This window comes from Engystomops pustulosus, chromosome 2, assembly GCF_040894005.1.
Source record: "Engystomops pustulosus chromosome 2, aEngPut4.maternal, whole genome shotgun sequence".
Classification (NCBI taxonomy): Eukaryota; Metazoa; Chordata; class Amphibia; order Anura; family Leptodactylidae; genus Engystomops; species Engystomops pustulosus.
The window spans coordinates 171704817-171724800 of record NC_092412.1 but is presented as its reverse complement, the minus strand read 5'-3'; the positions used below and the strand labels follow the sequence as shown (position 1 = coordinate 171724800).

The 19984-nt window shown below is 46.1% G+C and overlaps 1 protein-coding gene and 1 long non-coding RNA gene across 6 annotated transcripts in view; one reads left to right on the top strand and one right to left on the bottom strand.

Moving 5' to 3' along the window:
• PARL (presenilin associated rhomboid like) overlaps positions 1-392 on the bottom strand; it is a 155572-nt gene extending 155180 nt beyond the window's left edge. For all 5 annotated transcript variants that reach the window (XR_011853275.1, XM_072137286.1, XM_072137287.1 and 2 more), the window contains exon 1: positions 233-392. The gene's annotated coding sequence lies outside the window, so the exon portion shown is untranslated. The remainder of the gene's footprint in view (positions 1-232) is intronic.
• Positions 342-18810, top strand: LOC140118876 (uncharacterized). The gene is made up of 3 exons (XR_011853276.1): positions 342-511; positions 15082-15312; positions 18260-18810. It is a non-coding gene; the product is annotated as an uncharacterized lncRNA (long non-coding RNA).
• The last annotated feature ends 1174 nt before the right edge of the window (positions 18811-19984 follow it).

The following is a 19984-nucleotide window of genomic DNA, read 5'->3' as shown; positions in this document are numbered from 1 at the left end:
GCTGAACCTACCACCGGACCTACCTTAATAGGTAGATCCGAGATGGTAGGTTTCCTTTAAGAGCTAAGAACTATTATTCAGCAGCATTTATATAACATAACCTCCACGCAAGGCACAGTTCCAGGAACTGCTACATGTACATCACTTCCGTTGCTCGAGACAACGCCCTGAGGCGTCCAGAACAATGACCACAGCACCGCATACATTTAATCACTTTCTGTAATATACTCACTCATCAGGAGTCTCCTGCCAATAGGACAGCACACACTACATACGAGTTCGCTCAAGGACCTTTGATGATGTCATACCCATGTGATCAGTCACTAGGATAGGAGGAGCAAGGCTGAGGAATTGTACTGGAGGCGTGGCTTTGTGGTCAGGTTTTTGTGCTTCTTTGGCTTTAGCTGAACGGATGTGTCTGGAGTGTAGTTTTTCTTGATAGCTCTTTATCGTAGTTTCTCCATTTTAGACAATTCTGTTGCGAAGTGGCTTTTGAATGGAACCTCTACAGGTAACAGCTCTAGACAGTCCGTGGATAGGTAATAATTTCCCATCACTGGTAACGCATGTTTGCCTCCTAGTGGTTATATATGGTATTGATTTAGCTAAGTCACAGTGACACTGACTACACTCTATACTCCAGTAGGACCAGGTCCGTACCAGTAATAGGAAATAGCTCACGTAGAGTTAGCAATTTCCTATTATTTGTAGAGACCATATTGGCCAGTGACTGATCTAAATCATAGTATGGATCTGCACAGAATCCTCAGGTACTAAACTTCTATTTCTTTCACTTTGCTATTAAAGGGGTTGTCCCAGGGCTGTTAGTCGGTGACAATTTCGGTGGCGTTGAAGTCGTGATAAAATGGATATCCACAAACATATAATAATAAAAATGATGACACTTCCTTTAACTGTTTCTTCTTTTTCTGAACTAGGTCAGGGGTGAACAACATTTATTGGTCCAAGAGCCGTACATCATTGCGCTCAAAGGGTAGGCCACTTTCATTAAATAATTTATATTATTTGTTTAATGAAAAGTTATACAAGTTTTCAATATACTTTCTGTATCAATTCATCATGGTTTTCTAGATCTCTGCTTGCTGTACTTCTATAGAAAGCTTCTCTATTTACTTCCAGTGCATAAAGTCTGTCCATGTGATGTGACGGCCATGCAGGTGCATGAGCCGTTATTATCACAGAGAGCAATAGGAGTGTGTGATAATAACGGCTCGTGCACCTGCATGTCCATCTCATCACCATGGACAGATTATATCCACAGGAAGTAAACTTAGAAGCTTTCTATGAAGCAAGCAGAGATCTACGAAACAGTGAGGAATTAATACAGAAAGTATATGGAAACCTGTATAACTTTTCCTTACACAAACAACATCAATTATTTGCTGAAAGTGGACAACCCTTTTAAGGGGCCGTATCAGTAACCAACATGCTCTGAACATTTCATTAAAGGGGGCTCTATTGTGGACATTTTATTAGCAAAGGGGTCTCTGTTCTAGACACTTCATTATAGGGGGCTCTGCTGTGGATATTTCATTAAAGGGGGCTCTGCTGTGAACATTTCATTAAAGGGGGGAAGGCTGCTGGACATTTCATTTCACACCCCAGGTGTGAAAAGGAGCATTATCAGAAGTCATTCCTCTCAGCTGCAAACAGGCTGTTCATCCAACAAGGCCCAAACTGAAGTAACCTGTGCACACCACCTATCCATGTTCTGTCATTGTTTGTACTGTACTCTCTCTGCTGCTGTAATTGTTGGGTATTTCCCCAATGTGGGACTAATAAAGTATTATCTTATCAGTTAAAGAGGAGAGGCTGCTGCTAGACATTAAAGAAGAGCCTAGGCTTATACTCGAGTCAAAACGTTTTCCCAGGTATTTTTGAGGTAAAAGTAGGTGCCTCAGCTAATACTCAGGTATACATGGTATGTATATTTTCATTACTCTTAGTGATAAGGCCAAAGACAATGAACATTATGGGGGTGTGTGGGAGAACCCAAAACAGATATTAATATTGGACACCCGATAGCAGATATTGATATTGGACACCCCATAGCGGATAATAATACTGGAGACCCCATAACAGACTAAAATATTGGAGACCCAAGAGTAGACAAATAATACTGGAGACCCATAGCAAATAATACCAAGAGCAGAAAAATACTGGAGATCCCATAGTAGATAATAATACTGGAGACCCCCAGAGCAGACAAATACTGATATTGAATTATGTGCTTGTAGATGCTATAATATTTATAGCCTAGGGCCCATGGCAGAGTTAATCCATCCATGCTTTTTTGGTTCTTCTCCTCCCTCCATGTGCCGCTTTTCTCTGTCCCATGCTGGTTGTATGCACGCGGCATCAGGACCCGAAGCAGAATTGCGCCAGGAGCAGGAGGGGACCCAGGAGAAGTACAGTACAGCTAACAAGTACTTTACACTCTTGGGTTCTCTACTGGAGGTGCACTGCTCTGGGTTCTGATCTTGACCCATAAAATCAGATTCCATCAGCTGTAAAAATTGCTCATTGGACTGATTGCTGATTGTTAGCAGTATGTGAACCGCAGCTCATGGCTTTACAGGCTGCATGTGGCCTGTGCGTGCGGCTTGTGCAACCCTGCTCCGCAGTTTAGTTGAGACGAAAGTCTCATAGTCCTCCGTTTTACATTACAGGAATAAAGCACCGGAAAAGAATGTCCGCCTTTATCTCAAGCACTGCTAGGTTGACCACGAAATCAGGACTATGGAGTCCATACCATTTTGGGGGAAATTGAGGTTATCCTACTCCACATACCTAGCATCAACGCATCAGTAACGATTTGTACTATATCATTATTAAATTGATCGTAATTTATGCCGAATGTAAATTGATAAATAGGTCTCAAGAGGGCACATTTGAGAACTATTAGAGCCTTTAACACTGGGGTAGGGAACCTAGGGCTCGGGAGCCAGATATGGCTTTTTTGTTGGCTGCATCTGGCTCTCAGACAGATCTTTAATAAATAGTGATGGTTGCTGTGTGACTGATCACTGGACACGGACAGCGATGTTACCGCTGCCTACTTCCTTTGTACAACCCAGGCTCCATTGTTGCCATCGTCTAAGCCTGGGTCAAAGAGAAGAGCATGGGAGCGATGAGGAGCTGGCTGCAGGGAGCGCTGGTAAGTGAATATTCTTTTTTTTTTTTTGCTGTGGCTACCTATCTACTGGGAGTATGTGCTGCGGCTACCTATCTACTGGGAGTATTTGATGTGACTAACTATCTACTGGTAGTATGTCCTGTGGCTACCTATCTACTGGGGGCGTGTGCTGTGGCTACCTATCTACTTGGGGGATATGCTGTGGCTGCCTATATACTGGGGGACATGTGCTATGGCTACCTATCCACTTGGGGGCATGTGCTGTGGCTCCCCATCTACTGGGGGTATGTGCTGGGGCTCCCCATCTACTGGGAGCCATGTGCTGTGACTACCTATCTCTTGGGAAGCATGGGCTGTGGCTACCTATATACTTGGGGGGCATGTGCTGTGGCTTCCTATTTACTGGGAGTATGTGCTGTAGCTACCTATCTACTGGGGGTATGTGCTTGGACTACCTATCTACTGGGAGGCATGTGGTGGGTGTCAGGATTTGGAATAGGGATCCCCCTGGACCACCGCAATGATGTAAGCAGACACCTGGGACCGGAATCTAAGTGGCACTCAGTGTTCACCAGAGGCCGCCAGTCTACAGCGGGGTACAACCAGGTCATTCCACAGGCGCGACTTGTCAACGGTACAGGATCACTAGGCAGTCTAGTGGTCAGGAACAGGCAGGCGGCAATGATGCGAGGTCGGGGATGGAGCAAGAGGTCAGGACTGGCAGCAAATCAGCAGAATCAGGAAAAGGTACGGGGTCACAATGGGAGGTCAACACTTAGGAAGGAAACACTGTGGAAAGCTTCCTCATAGGCAAGAAGCACTAAGATCCAATGGGGAATGCTGTGAGCCACTGGTCTTTATAGAAACCAGGGAAGTGGGGGGGCGCCAATCAGCGGCACACTGGCCCTTTAAATCCGCAAGTGCTGCCACGGGCTGGCCAGCCGGTACGGGAGCTGGAAAGTGCTGAGTTAAGTGAGCACAGAAAGGGGTGCTGCCACGGAGAAGGGCCCGTGCCTGCCATCTGAGACCTAGATCGCAGGGGCACCCGTGACACTGGGACTACCTATCAACTGGGGGGCATGTGCACGTGGTACGGCTCTTACGGAATAACATTTTAAAATATGTGGCGTTCATGGCTCTCTCAGCCAAAAAGGTTTCTGACTCCTGCTTTAACACATGGATTTTTCATTTTGAATGAGTTTGTGGACAAACATCCTTGCGTTGCTGGATCGGAATTTATTTAATGTCATATTAAGCACAGTATAACCTGCCTGTAAGGTTCAGTCCCTGCCCATGTGCCCCCCTTTGAACTCTTATGCTCTCAGAGACCCCTACCAAGAGCCTGCTCTCCAATACTCGAACTAGTATCTCTTATGGATTGCTTTGAATCATGGTTGGGTAAACAATTCTCACCAAAAGAATGGCCAATGATTATATGGGCAAGAGCTTCTATTATCACTCTGTTGAAAGAAAACCATTCGAAATTTTTGATAAACTAGTATTATACGCCCAAGTTTTACATACATTGGGGCAGATTTATCAAGCTGTCTGAAAGTCAGAATATTTCTAGTTGCCCATGGCAACCAATCACAGCTCAGCTTTCATTTTACCAGTGCTCATTAATATTTTAAAGGGGAGCTGTGATTGGTTGCCAAGGAACTAGGAATATTCACTTTCAGACAGCTTGATAAATCTTCCCCATTGTATCCTTTAGTTCCTAATATGTGCTGAAGATGTGGAGGTTTAGATGCCTCCTGGTGTCATATCTTTTGGGGTTGCCCAGATCTTATTCATTCCTGGTTGTACGTCACAGTTGTGTTTGATATAGTCCCTCTGAACCCAGCTCTATATATTCTAGTATATTAACTTGTATCCCAGTTTAACTATTATATTAACTTGAAACCAGCTGTATATATCCTATTACACTGATGGTGAAACTTTTAGAGAACGAGTGCCAAAACTACAACCGAAACTCAATTATTTATCACAAAGTGCCAACACAGCATTTTAAGAAGTAACTCATTGCAAAGTAACTCTTTCACAACCTTCAATCGTATCAGCCTCTTAAGGACACAAATACAGTTGAAAGAAGAAGGGAAAATATGGACTCTCGGCGCATCTTCTCTACAGGGTTCCCCTATATAGGAAGTAACACAGGACCAGTAGGAGAAACTCAAAAGATAAACCAGCCCTTTCTTACTCTTTCTGGAGTCCCAAGAAGCCAATGATATTGCTTTAGAGGTGAGAGCAGCATATCTTCAGTTGCCTAGTCCTAGAGGAAGATTCTTTGAGTCCTGTCTGGTGAACTCTGTCCTGGGTTGACGGCCTGGGTGCCAAAATAAAAGACCCTAAGTGCCCGCTCTGGCACCCGTGCCATAGGTTCGCCACTAGAGATGGCCAAATCGATTCTAATGAATCGAAAGTCTTTTTTGAATTTCAGGAAAAATTTGATTTGTCACAAATCCAAATTTTACGGTGATTCGTGGGAACAAAGTTTTTTTTTCCCCACTTTATTAGGTAAATGGGCGCAAGCACAACGTTTTACATGAGAATTCTGGGAAGAAAAGAGGAACACCCTCGATGACATGTACAGACCTGTAAGCCATTCTGCGACCAGCAGGCTTATGTGATGTCACAGCACTATAAAAACAGGCAGCCATTTCCAATCTCAGCATTTCACTGTACTGTACTGTGCTGTAGTGATATTTGCTCCAATTCCAGGGTGTCCGGTTTTGGGTATCTGTATACCCCAAATTGCTGGTCTTTTTTGTTGCTGAAGTTAATAGTAAGAAATCTGTTTAAAATCCACATAGTCGCTGCAGTGATTTTTGCTCCAGGTCCAGGGTGTCCATTTTGGGGGATCTGTATACCCCAAATTGCTGGTCTTTGTTTTGGCTAAAGTTAATAACAGGAAATCAGAGTAAAATCCACAAAGTTGCTGCAGTGATTTTTGCTCCAATTCCGGGGTGTCCATTTTGGGGGATCTGTATACTCCAAATTGTTGGTCTTTTTTGTTGCTAAAGTTAATAGCAGGAAATCTGCATAAAATGCACATAGTTGCTGCAGTGATTTTTGCTCCTATTCCAGAGTGTCAGTTCTTGAGCTTCTGTATACCCCAAATTTAAAGTTTTTTTGGTAGATAAAGTAGATCCGTGTCAAATCAAATATAGTTGATTAACCAATATGTCAGACAGAGAGGTGGCAGGTAGAGCAGGCACAGGTAGCAGCACAGTAAGGGGACGTCATGGCAGGGGTGAGTCTGTGAGGCCAGAACTGCCGGTGTCATATAGCAGCAGTGTGTTGATAAACAACCCAAAGTTTGTCGATTGGTTGAGTAGGTCCTCTACTTCCTCCCAAATTACATCTGACAACCCCAGCAAAGAGTCCGTGGGTTCGTCAGATACAACCCTTAGTTGGCATGGCCAGGAGCAGGTCAGCGGCCCTCACCTGTCCTCAACCAGCCTCTGTCCTGTTGATTTCCCTCAGACAGACCCCATTTTATAGTGAGGATGAATTCTTTGAGGACAGTCAGCAGCTGCTTGGCAGTGAAGAGGTGGGGCAGACATCTGCTGCTTCATGCAGTAGGCGGGAAAGTAGAGATGTGGAGAGTGGCACGGAAGGTTATGTTGCATTTGCAAGTAGTCGGGCTGTACATACTGAGACCCTCAAGGATAATAGCAGTGACAGGGAAACACAAATCGACGATGATGTAGCCGATTAAACTTGGGAGCTGGGTGAAGCCAAGGCTTCATCATCATCATCGGGAGCAGAGGGTGTCAGCTTGAGAGTCAGGCAGCGAAGCAGGCAGCAAGTCGCTACTTTGAGTCAGCAGGGTGGCAGCCTTGCTGCCACGGTGACGTCCGTGGGGTACAAACCCCGCTTTGCAGGTCCAAGTAAGCAGTGACAAAGGGGTTCAGCGAGGCAGCGGCGTTAGTAGTCACTCAGTGCAGAGTGTTGACATTAAAATCACCACCTCGGCGGTGTGGCAGTTTTTTATTAAGACACCAGAGGAGCCGAGCATGCGTATATGTAGAATCTGCGGGCAGAAAATAAAGCGTGGCCAGGGAGCTAACGTTGGAACCACAGCCCTACTTCAACACATGCAGCATCACCATCTAATGGCTTGGGAGAAACGTGTCTCAGATATGGTGGTCCAGCAGCAGCACCTAGTGACACACATGCCATTTCAACCAGTCAAGGCTCCTCTGCCGAAGGGAGCTGTTTGTCTTTGACATCATCTCCTGGTCCACATGCTCCTGCTCCTCGCGTGGCGCCAGCAGTCATTGAAAGAGGCGATTACAAAGAGACAACTGTATGGGTCCAGCCATCCTAAGGTGCAGAAGCTGACCGTGCTCCTGTCCAAGTTGTTGGTATTGCAGTCCCTCCCTTTCCAAGTCGTGGAACTAATGGCTTGTGCTGAACCGAGGTGGAGAGTTCCAAGCCAAAATTTCTTTTCCAAAAAGGCAGTGTTAGCCCTTCACAAATATGTAGAACAGAAGGTCGGCCAGTCCTTGAGCTTATCGGTTTCTTCCAAAGTGCACGGCAGCCCGGAAGTGTGGAGCTGTAACTATGGTCAGGGCCAGTACATGTCCTTTATGGCCCTATGGATGAATGTGCTTCCTGTCCAGCCACACCAACAACTTAACCAGGAGACGCCGCTTTCTCCTCCACGTGGTCAAACTGCTGCTCTTGTGCCGATGTCCAACTCCTCCTTTTCCACAACCACCTCAGCCTCCACGAGTCTCAGTGCTGCTCCATTTTACCACATGTGCAGGGCACAGCGGTGTCACACAGTTCTACACCTGGTTTGCCTGGGCAAACAAAGTCACACAGGGCAGGAACTGCTCTGTGTCATACAAGAAGAAATCAATGTGTGGCTTTCTCTGTGACAACTGCAAATCGGAACCATGGTGACAGACAATGGGAGGAACATGGTGTCCACACTGCACTGAGGAGGGATGGTCCATACACCCTCCATGGCGCAAGTGTTCAATCTGGTTGTCAACAGGTTCCTGAAATCTTCCACCCATCTGCAAGACATTCTAAAAATGGCCAAAAAACTGTGCATGCACATCAGCCATTCTTACAAAGCCAAGCACACCCTCCTCGAGTTGCAGAGGCAGAACGGCCTACCCCAACATATTTTGATATGTGATGTTTCCATCCGTAGGAATTCCAGCCTCCATATGTTAGACCGCCTATATGAACAGAGAAAAGCCATTAATGATTTTCTGATAATGCAAGCGGACAAGAGTACTCCACTGTCAACCACATGCAGCTCATGCATGCTACCTGCCATTTGCTCAGGCCCTTTGAAGAGGCCACGTTACTTGTCAGTCACCAGGACTGTGGGATGAATAACGTCATTCCACTGCTTCATGTCCTGAAACTGATGCTGCAAAATCTGTCTGGTCAGAGCACTGTAGAAGTAGGGTCTCATGGCCACATGAGTTTGGTGGAGGCTGAGGAGGAGGAGGAGGACATTAGACAACAAGCAGAGTCTGGTGAAATGAGTGGTTTTTCTACTAGGTGACAGGAGAGGAGGAGCAGGAGCATCCAGAGGAGGTAGAAGATGAGGCAGATGACCTAGAAGCACTGTGGCAGTATACAGTGGAGATGGAGGCCGGGAGTCCCTCAGTCACTTGCGCAGATGGCCCGCAGCATACTGATTTGTCTAACTAGTGACAGCCGAATAGTCAACATCCGCCATAGGGATGACTTTCGGCTCTCCACCCTCTTGGACCCTCACTACAGGTCAAAAATGGGTGACTTTTTTCCAGCTGCCGAGAGGGAGGAACAACTGGTGTACTATAGAGAAACACTGTGCAGACAGTTGGCTGCTGCCTATGTGCGCCATTGTCCATCCTCTGTCAGGTCTGACCATGCGATTCCAGGCAGTCATTGCTCACGTACTACTGCCATGGCTGCTGTAGGGAGATGGGGGTGGGGGTAGAAGCAGTAGCAGCTCCATCAGCAGCAGCTTAAGTCTGGAGTCCTTAATTAGCAGCTTCCTTCACCCGCCTAGTGAGGAGGGTAGCCGCCACCAGCGGCACCAGCAGACCCTGCACCAGCAGGTGGTGGCCTACTTGGACAGCACTGTACCACACCAGGTAGGGGATCCCCTGTACTACTGGGCAGCCAAACTTGATGTGTGGTCGCAACTTGCGGAGTTTCCAGTAGAGAATCTGTCCTGGCTGGCTACTATTGTGGCATCAGAGTGAGTGTTCAGTGCGGCGGAGGCCATCCTTACCCCAGGGAGAACCCGCTTGTCCATCCATTATGTGGAGAGACTAACCTTTGTCAAGATGAATCAGGCTTGGATCGGCCAGGATTTCAACACACAAATGCCTTATGCTTCAGATTAGATCAGCCATGACGCCTCCCCCAAACGTTGAGAAATGAGTCTGGTTTCTAACTAGCTGCCTCCGCCACTATTCTGATGCTGCCACCTGCCTGATGTCACACATCTGCTGCCATTTGCTCCATCTGCCTCTCACCATCTTTATCAGGGACTGGAATTGTCACCCACCTCCACACTCTGTCATTGTGCCACTCTGTGGCCTACCTTGTTGCTGCCAGCTAAATAATTTGTCATTGTGCCACTTTCTGACTTCCTGCTGCTGCTGCCACCTCCACATTCTGTCATTGTGACACTTTCTGACCTCCTGCTGCTGCCACCACCTCCACTGTCTGGCTGTCAGGCCTGAGGGTTGTGGATCCTCTGGACCACTGCAGACGATGACACAAGCCACTACCTGGGACCGGAGTCTAAGTGGTAGCCGGTTTTAAACAGAGCCAGCCGCAAAGCGGGTTGGATTAGCTGGGGCGTGGTACCACCAGGTCGTTCCACAGGCGTGTCTTGTCTGCAGTGGCGGCCAAGGTCGAGGTACAGAGACGGCAGACAATCTCGTGGTCAAAGTCCAGGCACAGGGTCAGGGCAGGCGGCAGAGATGCAGTGTCAGAGTCCAATCTGCGGTCAGCAACAGGAGGTCCAAGCAGATGGGTACAGGAACACGGCACACAGGACAGCAGCACAGAGGTACACTGGTACACAGGAACACGGAGGGACACAGGAACGCAGGAGACACTGAAATGCAGGTAAATCGCAGAAGAGCTTTCTCTCAGGCTGTGAGGCACAAAGATCCGGCAAGGCAGTAAGGAAGGTGCTGGACTTTTAAAGGGGAAGTGATCAGCCAGCGCACCAATTAGCGATGCACTGGCCCTTTAAACTTCCTGACGGCCCCCTAGGCCGCGCGCGCAAGGAGCTCGGCAGGGAGTCAGGCACGGGGAGAGGTGAGCTACGCTGGGGCCGTGCCTGCGAGCCCCGGGGAGGATGGGTGAGCCCGTGACAGTACCCCCCTTCCCTTCGGCCTCCCCCTCCTCTTGGGCTGTAGAAATCTCTGTAGGTCCAGGATGTTGTCTTCAGGCTCCTAGGATCTCTCCTCCAGCCCAAACCCCTTCCAGTCAACCAAGAAGAACCACTTACCCTTCAATTTTGAGGATCTCCTTCACCTCATAAAAATCCGAGGAGTCAGCCACCTGAGCAGGAGGAGGTACTTGACAGGAGAAGCGGTTCAGGATAACAGGCTTGAGTAGGGAGACATGGAAGGAGTTTGGGATGCGCATGGTGGAAGGAAGGCGCACCTTGTAGGACACCGGATTTATGCGAGACAGAACCTCGAAGGACCCAAGAATCATGGGCCAAGCTTGTACCCAGGAATCTTCAACCGGCAGGAACATCTGTGGGCACAGGCAGAGGAAGAGGAGGACGTGGATGCTGTCCATAAATGATGAAGAAGGGAGAAAAACCAGAAGTTTCAGAGTTCAGGGAATTGTTTGAGAACTCCGCCCATGGCAATAAATCAGACCAGTCGTCTTGGCGGGCCAAGATGAAATGGCAAAGGTAGCAGCCTAGAGTTTGGTTGACTCTCTCTATCTGTCCATTAGTCTTCGGATGGTATGCAGAAGAAAAGTCCAGTTGCATCTGCAGCTGATTACATAGAGATCGCCAGAAGCGGGAGACAAACTGAACCCCTTGATCCGAAATGATGTGTAACGGAAATCTATGCAGCCGAAAGATGTGGATGAAGAACAGGCTGGCAAGGCGTGGAGCAGACGGCAGACCAGGCAATGGAACAAAATGGGACATTTTTGAGAACCGGTCGGTTACCACCCAGATGACAGTATTCCCAGAGGACGATGGAAGTTCCGTGATATGGTCCATGGCCACGTGAGTCCACGGGCGACTGGGTATCAGCCACGGCATCAGGAGACCAGCAGGTTTGAGGCGTGATGGCTTATTACAAGCACAGGAAATGCAGGAAACCACAAAATCCCACATATCTTTGGCCAGGTCTGGCCACCAATAGTAACGGGAAATGAAGGCTACAGAAAGCTGCACCCCAGGGTGTCCACCCCCACAGGAACAATGTCCCCAAGTCAGAGTTCTCTTCAGAAGTGCAGGTCGGACATACGTCTTGCCTGGTGGAAGCTGCCGGAGGTCCACCGGAGCAGCAAGAACCAGCCGTTCCGGAGGAACAATATGACTAGGAGCAGGATCTTCTCCAACCACATCTGAAGCATGAGAGAGCATCTCTGCCTCGATGGGAGCCACAAGGGAGGAGCAGTGGGAAATAAATTGTAGTTGGTGGAGCCCTGAAATCTCTGTATGGCATGTAACCCCACTGGGGGAGGCCACTGAAGTATGGCTGCCAACTTGGAAGGATCCATCTGTAGTCCCTTATCAGAAATGACGTATCACAGAAACGGAATCCTACTCTGGTGAAATAGACATTTCTCGAGTTTGGCATGTAAACAGTTAGTCCTTAAGCGCCTGAGAACCTGTTGGACGTGGGTCTGGTGAGACTGTAGGTCTGGCGAAAACACCAAAATGTCGTCCAGGTAGACTATGACACACGAGTAGAGCAAGTCTCTGAAGATGTTGTTAACAAATTCTTGGAAAACTGCTGGAGCATTGCAGTCCAAAGGGCATTACCAAATACTCAAAATGTCCATCAAGGGTATTTACAGCTATCTTCCACTCGTCGCCTTCCCGAATACGGATGAGATTGTATGCCCCTTGCAGATCCAGCTTGGTAAAAAAATTTGGTACCCCGTAGGCGGTCAAAGAGCTCAGTGAGGCAAAGGGTAGAGGTTGGATACAAAGAAGAAGCCAGCACCAGCGGGATAAGAAGACTTCCGGATGAATCCCTTGTGCAAATTTTCCTTTATATAGGCAGACATAGCCTCGGTCTCAGGCACCGTTCTCAGGTATACTCGTTCTCATGGAGGAGACGTAACCGGTCAATGGAACAGTCATAGGGACGGTGTGGAGGAAGTTACTCTGCTTGCTTTTCAGAAAAATGTCGGCATAGTCTCGGTAGCACGCTGGAAGACTCATCAGAGGCTTATCGACTAGGGTAGATGGCAAGACAGACACTGGGTGAGGAACTTCTAAGCAACTAGACTGACAGTCCGGACCCCAATGGAGAACTTCTCACGTCCTCCAATTAAGGACTGGTGCGTGGCACTGCAACCATGGAAGACCTAGCAGGAGAGACGAAGTAGAGCGTGGCAGGACTAGGAAGGACAAATTCTCCTTGTGCAGAGCACCGACTTGCATAGTTATCGGCTCAGTGCAGTATTGTACCGGATCAGAGAGGACTTGTCAGCTAACCGAGGAAATAACCAGTGGCTTGTCGAAAAAGGACCTCTGGAATGTGAAACTGGGCAACCAGTGCGGCATCCATGAAATTCCCCGGGGAGCCGGAGTCCAAGAAGGCAGAGACATGGGTCTGGTTGCCGGTGCCAACGCTGAGAAGTGCGGGGATCAACAGGCGTGGAGAAGCACTGCTTACACCTAGGGACACTTCTCCCAAAAACCCTACATACTGGCGTTTCCCAGAGGTTGGGGTCGGATAGGGCAAGACCCAAGGAAATTCTCAGGACTAGCGCAATAGAAGCAGAGGTTACCCTGGCGTCTTCTGATACGCTCCTGGGGTGACAATTTGGCTCGATCCACTTCCATAGAATCCTCTGCAGGTGGTATGACCGGAGGCTGGAATGGTCTTTGGAAGGCAGTAACTAGGCGAGGATGGCGTTGTGGACTGACTGAAGGTTGCTCAAAACGTGACTCTTTGGCACGCTCCCTGAACTGCACATCAATCCGGGTGGCAAGGGAGATGAGACCACTCACAAGCGTCCCTAACCTGAGAGGATAGACCCTTCTTGAAAGCTGCAGACAAGGCCACGTTGTTCCAGGAAAGTTCCAACACCAAGGTACGGAACTGGACCGCATACTCTCCCACACAGGAATTCTCTTGATGCAAATTCAATAAGGCAAAATCAGCAGAGGAGGCATGAGCCGGTTGTTCAAATACGGACCTGAAATGAGACAAAAAAGCCGTGAGAGAAGCCGTAAATGGATTGTTTCTGTCCCAAAGGGGAGTAGCCCAGGCCAGGGCTTTCCCGGAGAGAAGACTGATTATAAATGCCACCTTGAATCGCTCCGTGATGAATTGGGTCGGCATAAGTTCTATGTGCAGGGAGAGCTAAGTTATAAACCTCCTGCACATCTTGGAATCGCCATCATGCTTTCTGGGCATGGACAACCACAACTTGAAAATCCAAAGAACCAAAAACTTAATCTACTACGACACTTCATTAATTGCAAAACTAAGAACGTGATTTATGTCCTTATTTGCCCATGTGACAAACTATAAGTTGGATAAACTACCCAACAACTAAGGAAGAGGGTTCAACAGCATGTATCCAGTATTATCAATGCCCAATCTCATTTTCATCAAGGCAAGACTCTCTCCTCTGTGGCCACACATTTCAGACTCCATCATGGAGCAAACCAAAGGTGTTAAAGGTTATAGGGCTTGACAGAGTTTTTACCAATGTCAGAGGCGGTAGCATCACACCGGAATTGAGACGGGAGGCTAAGTGGATTTATGAACTGGGGACTCTTTCTCCTTTTTACTGGTTTTTACAAGCAAAGATAAGATTTTCAAGAGCATTATCGATCCTGAGGGTAAGTATTCGGCCTATTTACCCACCCTCTTGTTTTTCGTGTATGTATTTTCATTATATTTTCTTTATTTTCTCTTGTTGCTATGTCCTATGTTTATCTCAGAAACATAGGGGGCCCCATATTATTATGTTTAACTATTGCACATTTCAGTGTACTTATTATCACCCTTTATGGCCTTTGTTTGGCCTCATTTAGTCTTGGGTCCTTCTGACCCCGTAGCACTGGTTGGTGTTTTATTTTCATGCACGGTCACTGGTATTCACCTTTACCAGGTGTCATATTAGGTAACTTACAGACATATCTACAGTATATTGTGTATATAGCTTTTGCACCTTCATCACGTTTTCTTTGGTACTTTTTATATACACACATATTCTATACACACTACAGAGTGGTTTTACTGCGGGCTATGTGTATACATAGTTTCCATGTCGGTGGTAATTTTGGATTTTGCATTGCATTGCATGATTTGGAATCTGGACTGACCCGCTGGAAAATTGGAGCATTCAGGATGCATAAGGACTTCCCTTTGAGTGTGAACTTTTTTTGTTCTTACCTGTGTGGATCTTTTTGTATTCTCTTAGGTCCACCATGCACTTAGTCTTTTTCTCTAATTAACCTCTTGGTATATGATAGAGCATGATTTATATGCATTGTGCCTATTTATAATACCAAGGAAAACCTTAGACTTGCTTCCTGAGTATCAACCCCATTAGGTTACAGTAGCTTTGTTTAGAAATTGTATGAAATTTGTATATACAATGAATATGTGATTACTCTGTATGCATAGCTCTTACACATGACTGTATTTATTGTATGTATTTATTAGATGTTGATATCTGATAGCTCACTGGGTATATACTATATATAATTTCTATGTACCTTACAGGCCACCCGACCATGCTGGTTGGTTACTTTATTGTGCAAATTTCAATAGTGGATGATGCCCACCGCTTTGTTGTACTTCCTGTGCCTAGCAACCGTGCGACCAGCTGCGCCAAAAGATTCTTTGCTCGGCCGAGGGTGCCCATGCGCCACACTTCCGCTTCAACGTCACGTCACTTGCGGTCACGAACGATCGGCACATCATTGCTCAAGGCCTGGATACAGCACATATAAGGTGAGCTATCCATCTTAGAGGCTTCATGCCCCTGAGGAAGTCGATGAATAGTGACGATACGCGTGGGGAGCCTCCCACCCCTACCATTGTTTAGTGTATGGTGTGTATTGTGGCTTGGGTCTGCTTGTGGGAATACCTGGGTGCTTGGCCAGGCCCAGGTTTAACCCAGCTTTGCTCTAACCATATCATTATAAGCAATATCATTCAGCACTTGCACTTTATTTGTATGTGTTTATTTATTATGTCTATTTGACTGGAAGCATTGGTTAGCTTTGGCAGGTGGCATTTTATGGATTCTATTATTACCTTGTATACAGGTGTTCATGCATTATATTGCCTACCTTTGCTACTTACACCCATTGTCATTCAGGCATTTAAACCTTGGTATTTAGACTATTTCCATTTGCTTATACACTTGTGGTTAGGGGTGGGGGATGGAGTAGGGTTATGCACTTTTGTTGGCATTTTTAATTCATTTTAATTGATATGCAGTTGTGTATTTCATTAATTGTTTAATAAAGATTGTATTTAATTTTTTGGTCCTCAGTAGCACAATGCTGCCGGAGGCTCCAAAAAGATGGCGCCGATGACGTCACGGGGAGCGCTGATCCGTTGCCATGACAGCTTTGGGTCTCACGAAGGCTCGAAGCAGTCTCGTTTTAACCCATGCATTACAATGTGCTATCAGCACATTGTAATGAATGAGGAGTAAAATCCCCATATACTGATATATTGCAGTATGGCAGTATATGGTAGGATCGATCAGACAACCTAGGGTTAAAGTACCCTAGGGAGTCTAAAAAATAGTAAAAGTAAAAAAAAGTAAAAAAAAAAAATTAATAAAAAAACCTAAAAATTCAAATCACCCCCCTTTCCCTAGAACTGATATTAATATTAATAAACAGTAAAAATTATAAACACATTAGGTATCGCCGCGTCCGAAAATGTCCGATCTATCAAAATATAATTACGTTTTTTCACTGCGTTTAACCTCGTAACGGAAAATAGCGTCCAAAGTCAAAAATGACATTTTTTTGCCATTTTGGAAAATATAAAAAAATTAATAAAAAGTGATCAAAAGGTCGCACAGTCCTAAAAATGATAGCAATGAAAACGCCATCAAAAGTCGCAAAAAATGACACCACCCACAGCTCCGTACACCAAAGTATGAAAAAGTTATTGCCGCCAGAAGATGGCAAAATCAAAAAAAAAAAATTTGTACAGGAGGTTTTAATTGTTTTAAATGTATGAAAACATTATAAAACCTATACAAATTTGGTATCCACGTGATCCTACCGACCCAAAGAATAAATTAGACATGTCATTTGTGGCACACAGTGAAAGCTGTAAAATCCAAGCCCACAAGAAAGTGTCGCAAATGTGTTTTTTCACCATTTTCACTGCATTTGGAATTTTTTTCCCGCTTCCCAGTACGCGCCATGGAATATCGAATACCGTCACTACGAAGTGCATTTTGTTAAGCAGAAAATAAGCCATAACAGAGCTCTTTATGTGGAAAAATAAAAAAGTTATAGATTTTTGAAGGTGGGGAGTGAAAAATGGAAGTGAAAAAACTAAAAAAGGCCAAGTCGTTAAGGGAGGCCTGCAATTAAGTTGAAATGTGTTTTAGGAGAAAAAGTTCATTTTCTAGGCAAATATTGACATTACAATTAATTACTATTAAGCTGATCACTCTTTATAACATTCTGTAGTATATGCAAATTGCCATTGCCATTAATATACTGCCCCCACCCTTGTAAACTATTTTATATATTGGCCCAATTAATTAATTGGGTCAATTAATTATTAAATATATTGGCACCCCTCTGCATTAGTTATTGAATATGCTGCCCTCCCCCGATAAATTACTAGACTGCCCCTCATAATTAATCATATGCCCACGCACCATTAATTATTTCCTATGCTGCCCCCATAATTATTTACTTCATGTATTAGGGCCCCCGGCTGCCACAATCTTTTTACTGCTGTTTAAAAAAAAATAAAAAAAAAATACTGTACTCACCTCTGGCTGCCGCGTCTTCTTTCTTCTGGTTGCTGCTGGACAGGAAGGGATGCGCGGCCGCATGATGACGCCATCATACGGCCGTGCATCTAGGTCCATAGAGCGATGTGCACTGGGGTTATCTTCTGGCCACATTGCTCCACCTGCAGTAATAGTGCTCGAGCGTAAGTTTCTGCCCGCATCAAGCGATATACAGTGACAGGCAGGAGTTTCCTGTCCGGACTGCCGCAATTGATGGGGCCAATGAGCCAAGCCAATGTCTTGCTTGTATGCAGAACAGGATATGGCAGTATTTCTCTACGCACACACTGTGATGGAGTTGCCTGATAGTAGGGACCAGTACAAGTCACGATGCAGGGCAAAGATGGTGGCCTCAGGCATCTCAGAAGGCAGAAGCAGGCATGTCCCTCACCACACCACCACGAGGGATCACTTTCCCACAGCCCCAGGCAGTCAGAGGGCTCCGACACTCTTTAGCAGCACTGAGGGGAATGTATTGAATTGTAGCTGCCTGCTGCTGGGCCACGAGGGAGGACCAAGATGGAGGCGCTGGGCTCAAGGACCGGCGCGGGCAGTCCCAAGGTGCTTGAAAAGCAAGACGGCTAGTACTGGGGAGCTTGTGAGAGGCATCCCTGCAACCAAGGGTATGACTACCTTGCTCAGATTGTCAGCATGGATTGGATTGTGAGGGTGGATATGGGAGATCTCTCACGTCCGTTCACATGCCTGGTCAGGCATTGGTCCCCCCCAATAACTTTGACTTAAATTCTCAAGCTTTTTGGAAGGAGTTTGGCTATGTGCTGGGCACCATCATATAACCTTATATGTGCTGACTTCGACTGAGATATTCTGTGCACTGGCGTAGCAGCTCTTGTTGTTGAGCTCATTAACTTTGTCTACTTTTTCATGTTTTGACTACTACAGATATCCTGGCTAAATGCCAATGTATGCTGGTACTACTACTTCTAACCCTGGCTAAATGGACGATGCACGATGGTACTACTACTCCTATCCTGGCTAAATGGGCAATGCACGCTGGTACTACTATTCCTACCCTGGCTAAATGGGCAATGCACGCTGGTACTACTATTCCTACCCTGGCTAAATGGGCAATGCACGCTGGTACTACTACTCTTACCCTGGCTAAATGGTCATTGCACGCTGGTACTACTACTCCTACGCTGCCTAAATGGGTGATGCACGCTGTTACTACTACTCCTACCCTGGCTAAATGGGCGATACATTTGTACTACTAAACCTATCCTGAATATATGGTATATACTCTAGATGTTGTGTTGTAAAGGACAACTACTCCTATCCTGATTTTTGAGAGTTAATTTAAGCTACTAATACTCTTATCATTCATATGACCTAAAGGGAGAAGGAGATGATTATAGTGGTGTGGTTCCCTTTACACTATATTGGAAATTGGCACCATACGCAATGTGCAAGATTTCAAACAAGAGTGCCTGAGGATAGGGAGGTGCGGGACGCTCAACGGAGAGCAGTAGGCAAGGTTTTCATGACACAGTGGCCTGGAGGGTGGGTAAGTGATTGACTCCTCTACCCCGAACCCCACCCCCCTGACTGGTACCTGCCCATGAATACAAGTTGATATATTAGCCTAAAGCTGGCTCAGAAGCATTATAAGGACAAGCCAAAACAACAATGAATACACCCCAAGAGGTATGTATGGGGGTTTAACAGCCGTGCAGCTGGTGACAGATTCCCTTTAACATACACATTGGCACGTCTTGAAAAGGGGATTCAACATTCCTGATTCAGAAATGCCTTTAACATCATAAGCTGCCAGCTCCCTATAAAAGGTAGATCGGGTGGTAAGTGCATCTATAGGACGTGAGGATAGCACTTTTAGATGCTAATCCTCAAGTTCCTGCAATATTTTAATAACTCTTAATTCCCTGATATGAAAATTTAGTAAAGAGGCTACTTGGGCATGGCTACTCCAGGCCCCAGTAGCCTCTTTGACCCTCCTACCAGATGTCTTCGGCGCCCAGCTCCTCCCTTGTCAGAGAAAACTGTCGTCTGCGCATGCCAGTAGCCTCTTTACAAAATTTACATATCAGGGAATTAAAAGTTACTAAAATATTGTGAGGACCTGATGATTAGCCCTCACGTCCTATAGATTCACTTACCACCCGATCTACCTTTATGGGTAGATCTGTGGTGGTAGGTTCCCTTTAAGGTTGTATTCACGAATACCATCAAATAATTGGTCTTGGACAGTTAGGATCACATGACCCTCCATTTCCTACAATAAGAATGGCCACCGATGAGGGGAAAAAGACATTTCTGAACTAGAACTTTACATATCAAAAAAATAACATGCAGAACATTTAACAGATGTATATTAGTAAATCTCCTAATATGCTGCCCCGCACAGAATTAAAATAAAGCATTAGTTGTGGCACCAGCCGATTATACAACCCCTTATGGGACTTGCGAGGGTCGCCATCAGGAGCCAGGAATTTAACCCCCCCTTGATAGAATCCTAATAGCTCCCTGAACCTCATCTTCAGAAACAGACACACACTCAATCCTTGCCTTTGTTCGTCAGACAAATTATTTATTTTTATGTTTAACTGATACTGAACATGCTGAACACACTGCAGGAGGAGGGGCAGGAGG